This window comes from Vulpes lagopus, chromosome 24, assembly GCF_018345385.1.
Source record: "Vulpes lagopus strain Blue_001 chromosome 24, ASM1834538v1, whole genome shotgun sequence".
Lineage (NCBI taxonomy): Eukaryota > Metazoa > Chordata > Mammalia > Carnivora > Canidae > Vulpes > Vulpes lagopus.
The window spans coordinates 55,869,926-55,887,239 of record NC_054847.1 but is presented as its reverse complement, the minus strand read 5'-3'; the positions used below and the strand labels follow the sequence as shown (position 1 = coordinate 55,887,239).

Sequence of the window (17,314 nt, the reverse complement as noted above, 5' to 3'; positions counted from 1 at the left end):
TTCACAGCAGGTAACACATTACTTGATTTCTCAGCAACGTATTTGAGCAATTTAGTTAGAGCCAAATATGTAGGGTAGTGTTCTCCTTGCCCAAATTAAACTGTGTCTTTGAGGATAATTATACAAAATGCCTAGTTTGGAGACTATGAAGTTTTCATCATTTTTGCCTAGAGGATATTTACAACTTAAAGAGGAAATTGCATTTTGAGAAAAAAAGAGCATGTTAGACATTTCACAATGCAGATACCATTTTACTGTATGCCTGTTACTATTTGTTGAGCGCCTTCTGTATGTCCGTTGCTGTCTTTGGCGTTGAAATACATGAGCTTAATAAACGTATTAAGATTTTTAATGTATAAACTTTAATTCAGAACATTACAATGGGGCTACATGTGAGTTTTTCTGCAACTCATTTTTTTTTAAAGATTTATTTATTTATTTTAGAGAGCGTGTGTGCACAAGTTTGCCCATGAGCAGAGGGAGAGAGAGAATCCTCAAGCGTATTCTCTGCTGAGCACAGAGCCCGACCTGGGGCTCCATCCCAAGACCCTGAGATTATGACCTGAGCTGAAATCAAGAGTATGGTATTTAACCAACTGAACCCCCCCAGGCACTCCTGCAACTCATTTTTTAAATATATACAATAATAATAATAATTGTTCTCTTCAAGAGGTGTGTAGAGTGCAGCTTTTTGCACACATTGCACTGATTTCCAAATGCCCAATGCTCATTGTGGCCCAGCTCTCCCCCATCTGAGCAGCCAGTAGAGGCAGCCAGCACCCACCCTCCAGCGGGACGTCTGCCCCTCCTCTCTCCTCTGCCCTGTGTTTGCGCTGCTCCCCTTCCTTCATAGGATGCAGCAAACCTCTCTGATACATAGGTCTTTGTGCTTGTGGGAGTATTTTTTTAGGATGAGTTCCCTGGAGTGGAATTTTGGTCAAGAAGGAACCTTTCATTTTACTTATTTATTTTAAGTAAGGTCTATGCGATTAAGGAAAGCATGTGACATGATGAGCACCAGGTGTTGTACTATATGTTGGCAAATTGGATTTAAATATTAAAAAAATAAGATAAATAAGGTCTCTGCCCAACGTGGGGCTTGAACTCATGACCCCAGGATCAAGGGTTGCATGTTCTACTGAATGAGCCCAGCAGGCGCACCAAGAAGGGGCATTTTAATTGTTGAGGTATTGTCAGATAACTCAGCAAAGATACTGATATGCTATGTTACATCCAGGGGAGTGATGGCTTTCTCTCTGTCGGCACTCCGTGTCATCCTTTAGGTCTTGGCCTTGTTGATCAGGTAAATATCTCGTTGTGTTAAAAATTTAAATATGTTGAGCATTTCCTTAATGTTTCTAGATCATTTGGTTTCTGATGTGAATCGCCTGCTTATTTTCTTGGTCAGTTTTCCACCCAGTTATCTAGACTTTGTTGTTTTCTTAGGACAGTGGTCCTTGTGCTTTGTGCTCCAGGTGTCTGTTTATCTCTTTTATCTCTTACACTCTGGAAATTCCTTCTGCTGCAGCAGCATCGAAATAGCCTTTGTCTTCCATGTTTCTCAAAAGATGTGTGAATTTGATCAATTTCTTTTGCATGTGAGTCCTAGAGGAATCTAACATCTTTTGATTTCTTACATGATTGTTGGTCTGGTTACTTTTTCTGTCGATTGCTGAGTAAATGTTGACCCACTTATATTTTACTAAAAAATCAATTATTTCTTTCGTTCATCTCATCAATATCTTCACTCAGAGTTTTGAAAACATTGTATTATTTCAGTTTTTATTCTTTTGTTGGTCATTACACCTAATACCCTCCCCTTTCCTGACTTTTTAAAAGTATTCAAATTAGCGGCACCCGGGTGGCTCAGTGGTCAAGCATCTGCCTTCAGCGCAGGCATGACCCCAGGCTCCTGGGATCGAGTCCCACGTCGGGCTCCCTGTATGGAGCCTGCTTCTCCCTCTGCCTGTGTCTCTGCCTCTCTCTCTGTGTGTCTCTCATGAATAAATACATAAAATCTTTTTTTTTTTCTTAAAAAGGAAGTGTTTAAATTAGGCTGGCTAGTCCTTTAACTCCTTTGCTAGAGTTACTAAAGGGATAGTTACTGATTTATCAGTTTGACTGTTTTTTTTCTTACGTATTGCTACTTTTTATTTATTTATTTATTTTATTTTTATTTTTGGAGAGTGAACCATGTATTGCTACTTTTTAAAATTCAAATTTAAGACGTTTGTTTCTTTGTTACTTTTTGAATTGAGGGTTTCATTTATATGTCTTTCTTATTTTTTAATCTCTGTAGCTAAAGGTTTAGCTTTCTTTGTGTCCCAGTGGGTTTGGACCTGGGTTGGTTGCAGGAGAGGTTTTGGGTGTGAGCTCTGCCCTGGGAGTTGTCGCGGAGAATTTCAGATTTTCCAAGTGGCTGAAGTGTTGTTAGTTTTGGTCTTGCTCTTACTTGCTCCTGTTGGTGCTGTCGTACCGGGTCGTCGCGGGCTCCTGAGCAGCGGAGCCCGGAGGGGCCTTGTCCGTCTTGGCGGTGGGGTTGCTGCTCGTCTGGCACGCGTGGAGGAGGCTAAGCCTGTGGGTCCTGCATGCCTTCCCCTTTGCTGCAAGCAAGTCCTTTATTATTTTTACTTTTTAATCTGTGTTTTGGAGAGTTTCGTCATTTCTCCCAGATCTATTTTCTCTTGTTGGTCTTTCCATATACTCACTGGGATTTATGTATTTTATTCTGTTATTCGACTTACAGCTTTTAGGACAACTATATTCTTGTGATTTTTTTTTCCCTTTAGTAGATGTGACTTCTCTGCAGTGAGTGCCTTTTTATACTGTGAATTAAACTTTTAATGGTATTTTCATTTTCACTGTTGCTCTTGTTTTTTTCTTTTTCTGGTGTATTTCGTCTCTGGGCCCAACTTTTGTGTACAGTTCCTTAGTTTTTGGTGTCTCTTGGAGAGAGCACATAGTTAGATTTTTGTTTTTCCCCAATCATGGAGTCTTCCTTAATAAATTTGTTCTGTTTATAATTTTATTGAAACAGATGTCCTCTTTCCTAAGTAAAAAAAAAAAAAATTGTCTTCTCTATGCTTTCTTCCTTTTTTCCTTTATTTTCTAAAAGTCTGTTGGTCTGTGGATTATATTTCTTCTTTAATTCTTGAAGTCAGAAGGAAGCCTGCAGAAAGTCTGATGTTTTTAGTTATGCTGGTGGTTATATTTATAACTTTTGCTTAAACCTGTGTTTCTCAATTTATCAAGTTCAGTAACCATATAATTTGACTTCCTCTTTGGGAAAGATGAAGAAATGGGCTACTTCTGTTACCTTCTGCTCTTTCTCCATCTCCTCCCCCTCCACACATTGCTCTTGCAATTCCTTTTCAGGGGATTAAGTCTACTGTTGTCAATTTATGATTTTTTACTTTACATTTTAGTTCAGGAAACATAAGAATTACGTGTTTATTTTCTGTGTAGATCAGTTATTTAGACTTGATTATATTTATGCTGCTGTGCTTGATGTAGTGATAATGATCAGATGTCTTTCATTTTCATTTTTTCTGAGTTTTTTGAGCCATCCTTTATTAGGCGCTGTTACCTTTCTAAGTAGATTGTAAAGGACGTGCTGGTGAGGACGCTAGATCCCTGCTTAGGGAGGGGTGCCAGAGCCTTGAGTGGGGTGTGTGTGTAAGCATATGTGATGCATGGCAGGTAGCCGGAGGGTGATGTTGGAGAGGTCATTGCAGGCAGAATCATGGCTCTGGACATCGGGAGGACTTGGGGCTCCGTCCAAGAGGCTGTTGTCACCAGCGGCGGGGTTTGTTCTGCATGACTCCTCGGTGGCCTGCTGCAGGGCGCTCCCCAGTGGGGAGGTGAAGAAGGGGTTTGTTCTGGGCAGATGATCCAAGAAAGATGGTGCTTGGGGCTAGTCTAGAGCCCGTGAGGCCAGGGAAGAGGAGCCGGGAGTGAGTGGTTCCCATTGGAAGGTGAGGTCCCCGTGAGCTGGCAATGTACCTGCTATCGTGAGGGCGAGGGAGGCCCAGTGGACCCCAGTGGACCCCAGGTGCCAGCGGTGCCTGGCGTGCGCCCCCACGGAACCAGCTGTCCAGCTGGAAGAGCCTTACACCCTGCGGGTTACCAGCTCTCACTCTCCTGTGGGAATAGGAGGGGCCACAGATTCAGATGACAAGGCCAAGGCCACACATCCATCCCGGGATGTGGGCGTAAGGCCCGGGGAGAGCTCCCGCTGTGGGGTTGCCTCTGTCTCTTGCCAGGTGCCAGACGTGGCCGGAGACGCACAGCTCAGCCTTGCCGTGTGTCCCAATGGTGGCAGAGGATGCCTTCCTTGCGAGTTCTCAGGGTAGAGGGTTTGGTGACCGTAATAGTATCTGGGCTGATGATACGTCATGTGTTCTGCTAAATTTTTCTTTAGTAAGAGTTTTTTTTTTTTTTTTTTTTTTAAGATTTTATTTATTCATGAGAGAGACCAGGAGAGAGGCAGAGACTTAGGCAGTGAGAGAAGCAGGCTCCCTGTGGGCAGCCTGAAGCGGGACTGGATCCCAGGACAACGGGATCACAACCTGAGCCAAAGGCAGATGCTCACCCACTGAGCCACCCAGGTGCCCCTTTAATAAGAGTTTTTAATAGTATCTTTTTCCTGTTTCTTATTTCTTTTGGCCAATAGATTGATGAGGAATAATGTAAATCATCATCTTTGATGTGGGTAGGATGCAGCTTCAGAAATGTGTCTTTTAATCAGTCAGCTTACAAAAATACTTTTAAAGAAGAACACTGCTCAGAAAAGTAAGGGAAATAGAAGGAATTTCTGAAATCAGGTTTATTGAGCTTTGTGGAAACATTTTCCAGGGCAGGATGGGCCTCACAGTACATAAGGTTTATCGAAAATCATAGGTAAGACCTTCTTAATGTGAATTAAGTCAGAACTTGAGCACTTTTGGCCAAGGCTGCCTGTGAAATATTTGTAACAAAAAATGAAATGGATTAAAATTCTCAGAATAAACCAGAGAGCACAGAATAGGACTCGTGTGGAATTTCCAGGCAGGAAGAAGTGGGACATTCCAAAGCTGATTTTTCCTCAGATCCAGAAGGCCACAGTGTCAGTTAAATAAATGCTGGATCTAAAGTAATTTGAACTTGGGGTTTCTCAAGCAGTGAGTGCAGAGAGTGGCTGTGGGAAGGCGTGTCAACGTGGGATGGAGATGCACCCTCTGTGGAACTCTTCTTCATGTTCTTTATGTATATGACTTAGAGTTTGTGTCCTGAAACTTTCGACATGTTCCTGAGCTCAGTGAAAAGCTGAGGGAGGGAAAAAAAATGCTTTTTGAAAGTTTGTTGGCGCAGAGAACTCCCAGCAGAGCATGCAAAGTGCAGCAGGGTGATCCTCAGACAGACCGTTCCAAATCTGGCACATGAAAATTGGCGGCCTTGTCTAGGGAGGAAAAAAACCCAAAACCCAACACTTTTTTAAACAGTTTGTGGATTCTGGTGATGACCTCGGACATCTACAAATCTCATCATCATTTGGGACAGTGCTGTTTCAAGATTAGCATGTTGTCCATAAGTGGGACAATAGTTTTAGATGCCTAAAAATGGCATTTATATTTTGTGTTATGATTTTTTTTTTCTGGGAATAGAATATGAAGGCATTTTCAGTGACTTCGAGCATTTATGATCTCTACTTTTTAATTTAGCATTTTGTATAAGATGTAGTAGATGCAAAGTAGATGTAATGTAAAAATTGGCATTTCATGATTACTGAGCATACAATTCAGTGCCCACATTGGTTTTTTATAATTAATGAATATCAGTTGAAAGGAACCTAAGTCGACCATGTCTGGTTTTCTGAGGACAGCGGGACTTAACCTCTGTCAGACTCTAGAGCTTTCTAGGATAAAAATAGGAACTGAAGTTTCTGTGTCATCCCAACATTAAATTATGTTTTTAAAAATATTAAAGTTTCTGGTCAGAGGACTCCCATCACCACCATTCCTTTTATCTAAAGAGTGAATGTCTTCCCTTGGCTCAACCCAGTAATTTTATTTAATTTCTTGTTACACTGAAAGAAAACACTTTTACCCTAAATGCAGTAGTGGAAAGTATTACTAGGTCTTTGGTTATTTCAATGTAGAAGGGAAAATATGTAACTAAAATCATGAGTACTTTCTTGTAACTGTCCCCCGGGTACAATACATACATTCATAGATCTTTGCTGAAACTTATTTTTAAAGAGCCCTCTAAATATAAAGGTATGATGAGGGTCGCTTTTTTGGTAATATAAAAAAACAGGACAGCAAATCCCTCATAATAATAAGTTTGGGTGTAATTTTGGGCTGGTGACCTCACTGCTCTGCACGCTTTGCTCATTTTACATTGTGCTGGGAGGAGGCGTCCCCCCAGTTGGGGCCACTGAGGCGCTGCCCATTCTGAGCACAGAGCTGAACATGGGAGTGTTGGAGGGGGGACCTGCAGCGCCTTTCCTCACGTCCTGGGCAGTGGGGGGTCCTGGTGGGGACCTCGGGCCTGTTATGGCTGCAGAGGCCCCGATCGCGTGGCGGGGCGCTGGACACAGTCTGGACGCCCAGGGCTGCCCTTTGAGGACTCGGCCCCCCCGATTCGGAGTCCCTGCTGTACCCACAGCTCGTGAGACAGCTTTCTGAGCCACTGTGGGCCACCCCACATCACACACGTCGAAGGCCATCGCCGATCTTAATTTTGGTGTCTTTCATTTCAGATAAACTAAAACTAAACATATTTCTGTGGCAGCTGAAGAAGAGCTTCTGCTTTCTATCCCATCAGGGCGGGCTCCAGCCAGCCTTGTGGTCCTATGGCCCCAGGGGTCCCCAGACGTGGAGCCCTCCCTGTGGGGCCCAGTGCGGGTCTCACAGGCCCCCCGAGGGGCAGTCTGTCTGGGCCGAAATTTGGGATACGCTGCCCGCCCCCTCTCGGGAGGGCGGCCCAGGGCCAGGGGGTGCTTGGGGATCCGGGACCGGCCGGCGACAGGCCGCCTCGGGAGGCTGGATGCGTGTGGTTACTTTCTATGTGGAAATGAATTCTTTTGGGGACAGAAAAATCAGGAATTGAATGTACTTACGGTTTGAACGTGTCTGCCAGTGCAGGAAGTTACCAAACTTCTGCTTCAAACCTGAGGCCGCCCAGGCGCATTGCAAAAGTGGGCATCGGACTCTCTCAATGGATTCGATGAGGCATGTCTGTGGGGGGTCACGGCGAGAGCACCCCTGGACGGGGCCAGGGTGCGCTGCCGGCAGGCGTGCTCTGAGTTCTGAGTCATGTTGTCACCTGCGGCCGCCGGGGAGACCTGGCTCTTTCTGCCCCCAGGTGCTTGCCATCTGGGGGGGCCAGGGAGGCCGGCCAGGGCGGGTGCCCCGCCGCTTGTTCTCTGAGGCCAGCGGAGCAGCCAACCATTCTCCATTGGTCCCGGCCCCCAGCTTCTAGGAGCGGGTCATCCCCAGGCCCGACCCACGTCCCAGGGCCCTGATCCCCTCTGGCAGGCCCCACACGTAGCCTCTGCCCTCACCATCCCCTGGTGTCTGTGGCCCCTCCTCTCTGGGGACAAGCTCTCCAGTTCCTCGTCACCTACTCGTGCCAGGACTTGGGTGGCTTCCTGTGGCCTTTGAGTCTGATGTGAGGTGGTCTGGAGGGCGAGGGTCTTCCTCACGCTCAGTTGCTTCACTGCCTGTCCCCTGGCCTGTCTCCCTGGCCCTTCACGACCCCCGTCCTTGCCGCCTGCTGGGGTGGGGGCTGTTGTGTGTCCCTCCAGGGACGTCTTCACGGCACCATCCCCCCGATTCAGAGTCCCCTCTGCCCTCTGCATGCTCTCCCCCTAGGCCACCTCTCCCTGACCCTGGATCTTTCGTACCCCTCTCCCGCTGGATGGACCTGGATCTCTGCCTGGTGTCTGTGGCTCCCACACTGGTGCTCCCAGGGTCCTGGGTGTCAGTGTCTGGCCCTCTGAACTGTCCCACGCTGGCTTCTCCCCCTGGACGCCAGGCAGGGCCTTGTTGAACACCTCCTGTGCAGAGGAAACGGCCTGCAGTGCGGACCCCAGAGTCCCAGAGGGCAGCCCGGCCAGTGCGTGGTGCCGATACGGGGTGCATGGCCCCTTGAGGAGCTCACCGGAGCCCCAGGGGGACAAAAGGCTCTGGCCACAGCGTCTCTGTCCTGTGCTTCTACAGCCTCCTAGGGTAGTTGCGGGGCAGCAGGGCCGGCGGTGGGTGGCGGTGGGTGGAGGGCCCTTGGGGTGGAGCCAGAGCCTCCTCACAGGGTTCTGGGAGAGAGACAGGTGATCCTGGTGGTGGACGCCCTAAATGAGATACCTCACAGGAGCTCGGGTTGGTATTTGCACGCACAGGACCCTGGGAGTTTCATGAGGGACCTGGAAAGTCAGAAGGGGCGTCGGTGGTTGGCGTGGCCCAGGAGCACGGCTGGTGTTTTGTGGAGTTAGTGCCTGTGCTCCTCCAGGGTGGGAGCTGAGGGAAGTGGACAGCCTCTCTTCTTACCCCATCAGGACTCTGTTTCTGGCTTTAGAAGTTTCTTCCCTTGGGTCCTCCGGCGGTCTTTGCCTGCTGCCCACTCCGTTCCAGCCGCTGTTGTGCAAGGTGGCATCTTGGCCGTGCAGGTGTGGAGCTGTGCTCTGCTGCTCCCCCGGACCAAGGACGCACCCACAAGCCACCCAAACCTCCCATGACCGCCAGAGGGGTCCAGCACTGAAACCCTCTGTCTGGCTACCTCCGCGCCATGTGGCATTCAACAGCGTGCTTACCCTCTCTGGGCTCAGGTTTCCTTGTCCATTATGGGGAGAGTGTCGCCATGGTTACCGCACAGGGCCTGGTGGACAGGCACCGATGTGTTTGGCATGGCACCTGGCACGTGGGAGGCGCTGTTACCTGTGCATCTGAGCAACGGCCGGCGCGGGGCCTCAGGTGAGTGCATGGAGATTCCGGAGGATGCCATGAGGGCCCGTGATCCCTGGACCAGGGGGCAGCTCTGTCTCTTGGGTTGGCCGGACGGCTCCACAGCATCGTGCACCTTCCCTTGCTTGGGGATTGGTGTCCGCCCCTCACAGATTGGTTTTGTTTTTTTCTGTAACTTTGTTTTATTGATGTATTCTTAACAGGCAAAGGATACTTTATTTAAATAGGGCAACAGCTCTTTTTTTTTTTTTTTTTTTTACAGAACACAAAAGTGATTTTTTTTTTTTAATTAGGAAAAAAATGCCCTATTTTAACACAAGCTCACTATTTATGAGAACACATACTAAAAGAACAGTAACAAACTGGTCTTAGGAAAAAAACAGTGTGATGACAGAAAACTTGATATACTACATCTTCGAGGTACCTGCAAGCAGGCCCACTGGAAATAAACACACAACTCCGATCACCCACACACACAAATCTGCACAGGTTCTATCTGCAAACATTTAGAAAACACACTGGAAGATAAGGATGAACTCACCCCCCATATGTACATCCACATGTGTATATATGTGGACGATTTTCCAGATGCTCACGTTTTATTATTTTGAATTACCATTTTGAATGACGTGGTGTGTGTTGGCCCAGCGTACAGGGCAGCGCCGTTTCACCACCATTTCACAGTAATTCTAGGTGGACGGAGTCGTCTGGTGTTCCCGACATCCCTGCGCGGAAACCTGCTGTAACTACAGTGTGTGTGTGCACCCCGGGCCTTGTCGGTGTCCTTCCTCGTCTCCTGCCAGGGCCTCTCCTGCCCTCCCGGGACCCCAGGCTGCCTCCAGCTGTGTGCCCCGCCAACGTCCCTGCACCTGGACATGTGGAGGCCTCAGGGCAGCTGATCTGTGGACTGTTGTCCATACAGTGCGGAGGCCACGGACCCGCCAAGTGTGCCCCGCAGGTTGTCTTCTGACCTCCTTGCATCTGCTGGTCATTCCAGCACCACTTCCTCTATCTGTGCTGGCTGTGCTGGTCTGAGCAAGGAGGCTGTACCTGAGTCTGTGTCCTCCTCCTGCACATCACAGTTGATTCTGGAGCTTTCCTCCTTTGTGCCTTCTGCAAAGGGGTAGCATCCATGCATTTCTGGGATGTGCATGGACTCCTTGGCCCATGGGAGATGATGGGTCGAGTTTTTAAAAGATTCCTTCCTCTGAGTTTCTTGGACTAAAGTATTCCTGCCCGAGAATAAAGGCTTTCATGTTCCTTCCTCCTTAGTGCATCCGAAGTGTCCAGGGACGGCACATGGTCTCTCAGCACTCGTAGCTCTGAAATGCTTGTTCTAGTCAGGGACATAGTCGGAAAAAAGCCAGTGCTTTGGTCAAAGGACCCACACATAGAAGAGCCACCGCCCAACGTGTGGTCTATGAGATTGCCCACTGCATGTGTCGGGCTCCAGCATCTGGCACAGGACCTTTGGGTGCCCAGAGAACTCGGGGGCCTGTCCTGTCCTGAGGTCTCCAGGAGATGTGGGGGTGGCTGTTGCCTTCCTGGGACGCAGCTGGGGTTACATCCCCCTCACATTCCCCCCTCTGTCACGGGGATGCTGGGCCCACCCACACCTGGCCCTGCCTGTGTCCCAAGGGAGCCATGATGAATCTCAGGTCTCAAAAGACATGTCACTAAATAATTTTTTTAAAATGGGAAAAATAAATGGAAACCTGTGAACTTCTTTGTAAGTGAAGTGACCAAGCATGGGGAGCAGAAGAGGCCTTGCCAGGCTCTGGAGACTGGCACATCTCCCTCCCCGCCCTGTATCCCACATTGCCACTGAGGCTTTGCACTCCTGCCCCTGGTGACCTGGCACCTGTCAGCAGGCCTCCCGAGGTCCCCAGCTACCAGCCTGAAACACGGCCAGAGGCTCCAGGAACGCTCCGCGACCCTGCCATGAATTCTGGTTCCTGAGCCTGGACACGAGGACACGTTGCATGACCACAGAAAGATGGAGTGCATGAGATCTGATTTAGGAGGATCTCTACCTGTCTTCCTGTTTTTAGAAAAGTATCTGCAACTTCAGGTTGCGAGGAAAGACTTCCATGCGCTGCTTATGGTTCATGCAGCAGAAATATTTTCTTTTAGATGGTAAGAGATGTTTGCAAGTGTCTTTTTTTTTTTTTTTTAAGATTTTATCTATTTATTCATGAGAGACACACAGAGAGAGGCAGAGACATAGGCAGAGGGACAAGCAGGCTCCCTGCAGGGAGTCCAATGTGGGACTTGATCCCAGGACCCTGGGATCGTGCCCTGAGCCAAAGGCAGATGCTCCACCGCTGAGCCACCCAGGCGCCCTGCAAGTGTCCATCTTAAAGCTCATTGTCAAGTATACATGGAATGCCTTTCCAGTTGGGTGAGAGCAGTGGCATGCACTGTAACACTTGCAAACCAAGCAAACTGAGATGTCAATGAAATGCTTCTTTTGATTGGCACAGCAGCCTAGTGGATAGGTCAGCATTGGTAGGCACACTCAGCCCTGATCCGAGGGTCAGCTTTGTAAATGCAGGCAGTGTGGGATGAGGTGCAGGGCTACCCTTCAGATCCATGGTCCAGCAGAAGACCAAGCCACCCACGGGGCATGGCATCTCTGGTGGCCAGAGGCATGACCTGTGTGTGGAGCATAGCACGCCAGGAGAAAACCACCACAGCTGTTTTTGGTGGTGATGAGTTGGTGGCCAGTCTAGGCGATCACAGCAGAGGCAGTTAGACACTCTGACCTGCTGTTCCCACTGGCCACTGTGCATAGAGGGGGTAAGAAGCCTCCTGTCTGCAGTGGCGGCTCCTGCCGTGTTCTACAGGCCTCTGCCCGAGGGTGCTTGCATGTCTCCTGAAAACATCCATGTCTGTGTATTTACAGTAGTTCATTTTTTTTCTTAAAAGCAGTAGCAGGGGCACCTGGTGGCCTAGTCGGTTAAGCAGCTGCCTTCGGCTCAGGTCATGATCCTGGGGTCCTGGGATGGAGCTCAGTGGTAAGTCTGCTTCTCCCTCTTCTCCCCCTGCCTGTGTTCTCTTTCTCTGTCAAATGGATAAATAAAATCTTTAAAAAAAAATAGCAAACTAAAAAAAAAAAATAGCAAACTTTTCTTAAAAGTATAGTCACTTAATAGAGGAAAAAAAACAAAAATAAATTGGGAAGAAACTAAAAATATATAACATCTCAAAAAAAAAAAAAAGTATCATCACTTGAAAAATGAACTTGGGACGAGCTCAGGCTATTTGAGAGGTCCGGGGGTGGGGGCATTTCAGCTCCTTTCCTGAGAACAGCAGCCTTGGTCAGGGTGCATCAGGACAGTTTTGTTACTCTCTTGACTTGGTCACAGGAAAGTCAAATTTGGGTTGATTAGGGTGCCTTCCTGTTTAATCTGTTGGATGTGTGTTTTGCAGACCTGGGACTGAGAGTATTTAAGCTAAGACAATAGTTTTCACTTTGACCTTGGCGTGGGGTCACTTTTCCTGACATGGCAGGAAAAATGTTAGAAGGAGTTTGGTGGGAAATGGGGAAATAGCTCGACAAGACCACCTGCCTGAAGCTTACGGGAGCGTCCTGTTTATCAGCTCATGGGGATCAGAGTAGAGTGGACCAAAAGCTCAAGAATTTTTCCTGAGCGCCAGTCATGTGAGCAAATCCTCAAGCTCGGTGCTCGTGTGTGTGTGTGTGTGTGTGTGTGTGTGTTGAGGCAGTTTCATTTTGTTATCTGGGCAAGTGTGGCCTGAGGGACATTGTTTACATGGGAGCAGCACGTTTGCACAGCGTCTGCTGCGGGGTGTGCGGGGCGGAGAGCATGGGGACGGCTGGCAGCTGCCCGTCCCTCCTGGGAGGCGTCCCCTTGTGTGGACCCATTAATGCTGAACTCCTGGATGTCAGTCCTTCCATCGCTCGTGGAGGGAATGCCCATTGGTGTCCGTGGGGGGAGAGGTTTTGTGTTCACTGGGCGGATCTGTACCCAGCAGATCCCAGTCTTTGCCTGCCTGCCTGCCGTGTGCTGGGATGTGCATAGGCTCAGGCCCCCATGCTGTGTTTCACCTAAAGGGACATTCTAGAAGCTGAAGTGCAGTAAGCTTGCATTCCTTATAAGGAGATGTACTGGAGCACCAACTCTTCTTTCTTTTTTTCTGGTAATTGTGTGTGTTGTCCTTTGGTGAAAGTGGTGCCATGGTGTGATTCAAATTTGCTGGAAGGAGTCTCCCAAGTTTGGAGAACTGAAGGCCCACATGGAGTCCCCTCCAGCGGGGACCCCAGGCTCACCACTGATGCCTGGAGAGCACTTTGGGAGCGAAAACACTTTGAGAATAAGTTTACGAGCCCAAAGGAGAACACTAATAAGTTTGATTTTAATCTAAAAGATATTTTGATGTCAAATAGGGTGGAAAGGAGAGCTCATAGGTTTTATCTCTGTACTTGGGGGGTAATCATTTGGCTATAGTGCCAGAGGAGGAGGGAGCAGGGAGTTTTCTTAGCATCTCCACCTGGACAGATGAGCCTAGGACCTTCCCTCTGCAGGTGTGGATGCCCAGATGTGCCACACGCTTGCCCAGGTGTGAGCAGCACCTGGTGGCTGCCCCGGCCTGCGGTGGGCACTCCGAATATCTGTTGACCCCAAGTAAGCAGACCTAGGATGCGGGCCTCGGGACTCCCGTAGCAGGAGCTGCTCCTGTGTGTGGTGGTGAGCGGGTACTGGGTCCCAGGTGCTTCCATGTGATCATTCACACTGCTACTGAACCTCGGAATTGGGGCCTCAGGGGAGGGGCACCTCCCCTTGCCAAGTGCCCCTTATGGCTCGGGCACTGTTCTAAGGACTTTATGTCCATTTTCTTACTCTGTGTTTGGAATACAAGTCTGCAAACGTCCTTTGAGTACATTTCTGACAACTGTGGGACTGTATGTGGCGAATGACTCCACCTAAATCTCCTTTAAATGCCGTAAGACATAGGGTGGTCTCAAACAGTTGGTTCCCAGGCACCCTGGGTCCCCTGGCTGGTGAGGAGGCCGCAGGTGGCTTTGTGCACGCGTTGCCGCATGACGGACCAGTGCTCCTGTTTCTGGTTTGCGGCGGCACAGACTGCTGGGCATGCCATGGCCGATCCCCGGAGGATGCCCGCAGTTACCTGCTGCATAGAAAGACGGGGCCTGCTGTGGTGGGGACAGCTACCTCTTAGAAGAGCTGTCTCTCCCTGGTTCTGTGGCCGCTGTGAACCATCGCTGGCCACTGGAGTCCAGTGGGCTTGAAAAATCCTTTCTGCCCCTTCCAAAAAAACCAAGCGAGAGAACCGGTGTCCTGTGCAGGCATCGGGCAGGAACTGCTCATGTGCGCCCAGCCACCCCCTCGGTGTGCTCAGGTCCCTCCTCGGGGTGCCCCTCTGTGACAAGAGGCATGCGTGGGGCGAGGGTCTGTGCCAGGTGGGTGGGTGTGCTGCCAGTGTGCGTGCTGCCGAGAAAACCGGGAACTTCTAGAACAATGCGACTGAGATTCTGTTCTGGAGGCTTCTCTGTAGGAGCGTGGCCCCCGCAGAGACAGGGCCGCACATCCAGCTTGGCCAAAGTGAGTTATTGCTACTGTGTGCATCCTGAGGAAGCCAGTGTGGGCACACAGGCGGCCGCGGTGCTCGCAGCACACTGGCTAGGCGTTTCCTAGGCGCAGATTTCATTTCAAGCAAGCTGTGAGGCCCGTAGAGGCTTGACAGCAGGTGAGCGGCTCACCCCCTGCGAAGCAGAGTGCTATTTTCCATGTGTTTCCTAGGGAAGCTGTGCTTTCAGAGTGTGACCCTGGTGGGAATTACTCCATTAGAAGGCAAGACTGGATCGGCATCTCCCGAAAGGAGCAGATCTGTGTTTGAAAACAAGGAAAAAGTTTGCTTTTTCCAGAACCTTCTACCCCCGGCTCCACATCAGAGCCTGCGGATCTCCCCCGAAAGCAGAGTTTGACTCTTGTCCTAATGTGGAAAGGTCCCCTGATGCTTATGCAGGGCCTCTCTTTAGTACAGTTTCCCTTGGGAGACTTTAGCATGCCCGGAGAAGGTGGTCATTACCAAGAGAGCACGTGTTGTGTTCACGTAAAACACCAGGAGGTTCCGCCTGAGGAGAAGCAGCTTGACCATCCCGGACGGGTCCTGCAGCCACTTTCCGAGAGCCTACGAAGAAGGAGGTGGACATGCAAGGATCTTAGGCAGATATTTGTTCTTTGCCACATGTACGTGGTTGGACGTGTGCGCGCCTATAAATGTGTGAAAGTCTGTGTCTCTGCGGTGTGTGGTGTCCTACCGGCCGAGCTGTGAGGCCTTCCCGTGAGCCCTGTCAGCTTCCCTGGGTGGCACGTGTCAAGTGCGCCTGGTGCTCTTCTCCCTTTCCGTGGCTTGCGCTGTTGCACAATTAGCAGCCAGCACCGTGCGCCTGACCCGCCAAGCCTCCGGTGCTCCGTGCCCAGGCACGGTGAGCGCAACAGACTGATTTTGGGGAAAAAAAAAAAAAAATCAAGAAACAGAACTTGGTGTAAGTTAGACATGGAAGGTGATTTGCAGTGTACCTGTATGTGAACGGCCCGTCCTGATGTTAAGGGAAGAGCCGAGAAACTCGTATTTCCGTATTTGTCGTTAGGACTGGAGTGTCCCCCGCCCCCCACCCCGCCGTGAATCAGTGAATGGAGCCTGTGCATTGCATCAAATGGGTAAAATATGCGGTGGCGCCGATTAAACCAGGTCCGGAGCCCTGAGGGTCAGGGTCGATGGTGCTTGCGGAGGCAAGGTGCTGCCTGCTCACTCTGGGGCGGGGTGGGGGCCATGGCCGCGGGCGGTGACCCAAACTGTGATGTGTGCTGCCCACGGGGTGAGAGTCCGGAGGCCGTGGGGCGGGGGTGGTGCTGCCCACAGAGGCCGACCTGCCCGGAGCTCACGCCTGGGTGTGGACGCAGCCCCAGGAGTGGGGTTTGGTTCTGTGCATGACCCGGTTGCTCTTAGTTATTTATAAGTCAGAGAGGGACAATTTTTTGAGGGGGACCTTTAGTCGAGGAAGGTCTCAGCTATACTTAGCTCTTTGCCTGCATTTCTCAAACAGTAATCCACACTTCCCCGAAGAGGCACGGGTGCCCGGGGCCCCTCTGGAAAGGCGGGAGAGGTGGCGCGTGGATGGGTCAGCACCCCGGGAGTCTGGCGAGGAGCAGAGCCAACGTGAGCCTCTCTTGTCCCCGTGAGAGGAGGGAGGAGTCACCCTGTCCTTACCTGCCTTGACAGCATCTCAGGTGAGTGGGCCCTGCCCTTCCCCCCTGGGGCAGGAGGCCGTTGTTGTGGGGGAGCTGGGCTCCGGAAGGGGCTCCGCTCCTTCATCGTGACTGTGAAGTAACGGAAAGGAGTTCATTCAGATAATTGAGTTGGAAACACACTTTAAAGCAATTGTATTTTATTTTTCCAGTACTTGGCTGATTTGGCGGGTGAACTGCACACCTTCCACTGTTTGCTCTCCCCCTTGGGGAGGTCTGTGTTCACGAGGGATCCGCTCCTGCAGCACAGGTGTGCTGTGACGTGGCATCTCCATGTCACTGACTCCTGTTGACGTGTGTGTCGCGTGTGTTGTGTGTGTCATGTGCATCGTGCGTGTCGAAACAGGATGTTTACGAGGAGCTGCCCCTTCCACCAAATTGGCATTTCCAGAGTTTGTCTCCGTAAACTTGAATTCTGGAGTCATTTTCAGGAGCCAGGGTCCCCAGTGCGGATGGCACTGCCCCTAGACACAGGAGCAAGCCCCCCGGCCCCATCCTGGGTCCACACCCAGCTGTGCGCTCGGCTCCTTCGCTGGGCCCGCACACCCCTAGAACCTTGGTCTGTCCCCTGGCAGTGCCTGCCTGTCCCCCCGAGGCACTGGACCACTGGCTGGGGGACCTAGTGCGTGCCGCGCTGCTGGGTGTTGGAGTGGTGGAGTGGCGGGGCGGGGGCCGAAGGGACAGAGAAGGAGGACCCTGCTGCAGTGAGCCACAGAGACACTACTGTGCCCCTTAAATAAAGCTCTGTGCTCTATCCTCTGATGGTCCCGCCCGGGGCCCAGGACAGAGATGCCTGCGGCCACCCCGAATCTCCCTCCCCAGGGGCCCCCCGGGCTCTGAGATCCAAAAGTGAGCTGGGTTGTATCTTTATCTTACCTTCACTTTTTCCCCAAAGCTGTTGGTGGATAAGATGTTCTGGCTTCGAAAGCATCCCGCCCCCATTTCTGGGAGTTCCTCCACGATCGCTTCACACATGGCCTTTCCTTCAATTCTGTAGCCAAATAACACAATACCATTCTTATGGGGAGTTAACGTGGTATTTTGCGTGTTTATCCTTTTTTTTTTTGTTCCTTGCAA

At 50.3% G+C, this 17,314-nt stretch overlaps 1 protein-coding gene across 34 annotated transcripts in view; it reads left to right on the top strand.

Annotated features, from left to right (window-relative positions):
• The window catches only part of ZNF516 (zinc finger protein 516), a 168,844-nt gene that overhangs the window by 17,540 nt on the left and 133,990 nt on the right, over nucleotides 1-17,314 (top strand). For 27 of the 34 annotated variants that reach the window (XR_005985502.1, XR_005985505.1, XR_005985504.1 and 24 more), the window contains one exon: nucleotides 16,036-16,219. The exons of 3 other annotated variants lie outside the window; for them this stretch is intronic. The gene's annotated coding sequence lies outside the window, so the exon portion shown is untranslated. Of the gene's footprint in view, nucleotides 1-4,561; nucleotides 8,949-11,178; nucleotides 11,957-12,085; nucleotides 12,604-16,035; nucleotides 16,220-17,314 lie in introns of those variants that run through there. 4 more of the 34 variants (XM_041739831.1, XM_041739830.1, XM_041739837.1 and 1 more) reach the window with 4 other exon arrangements.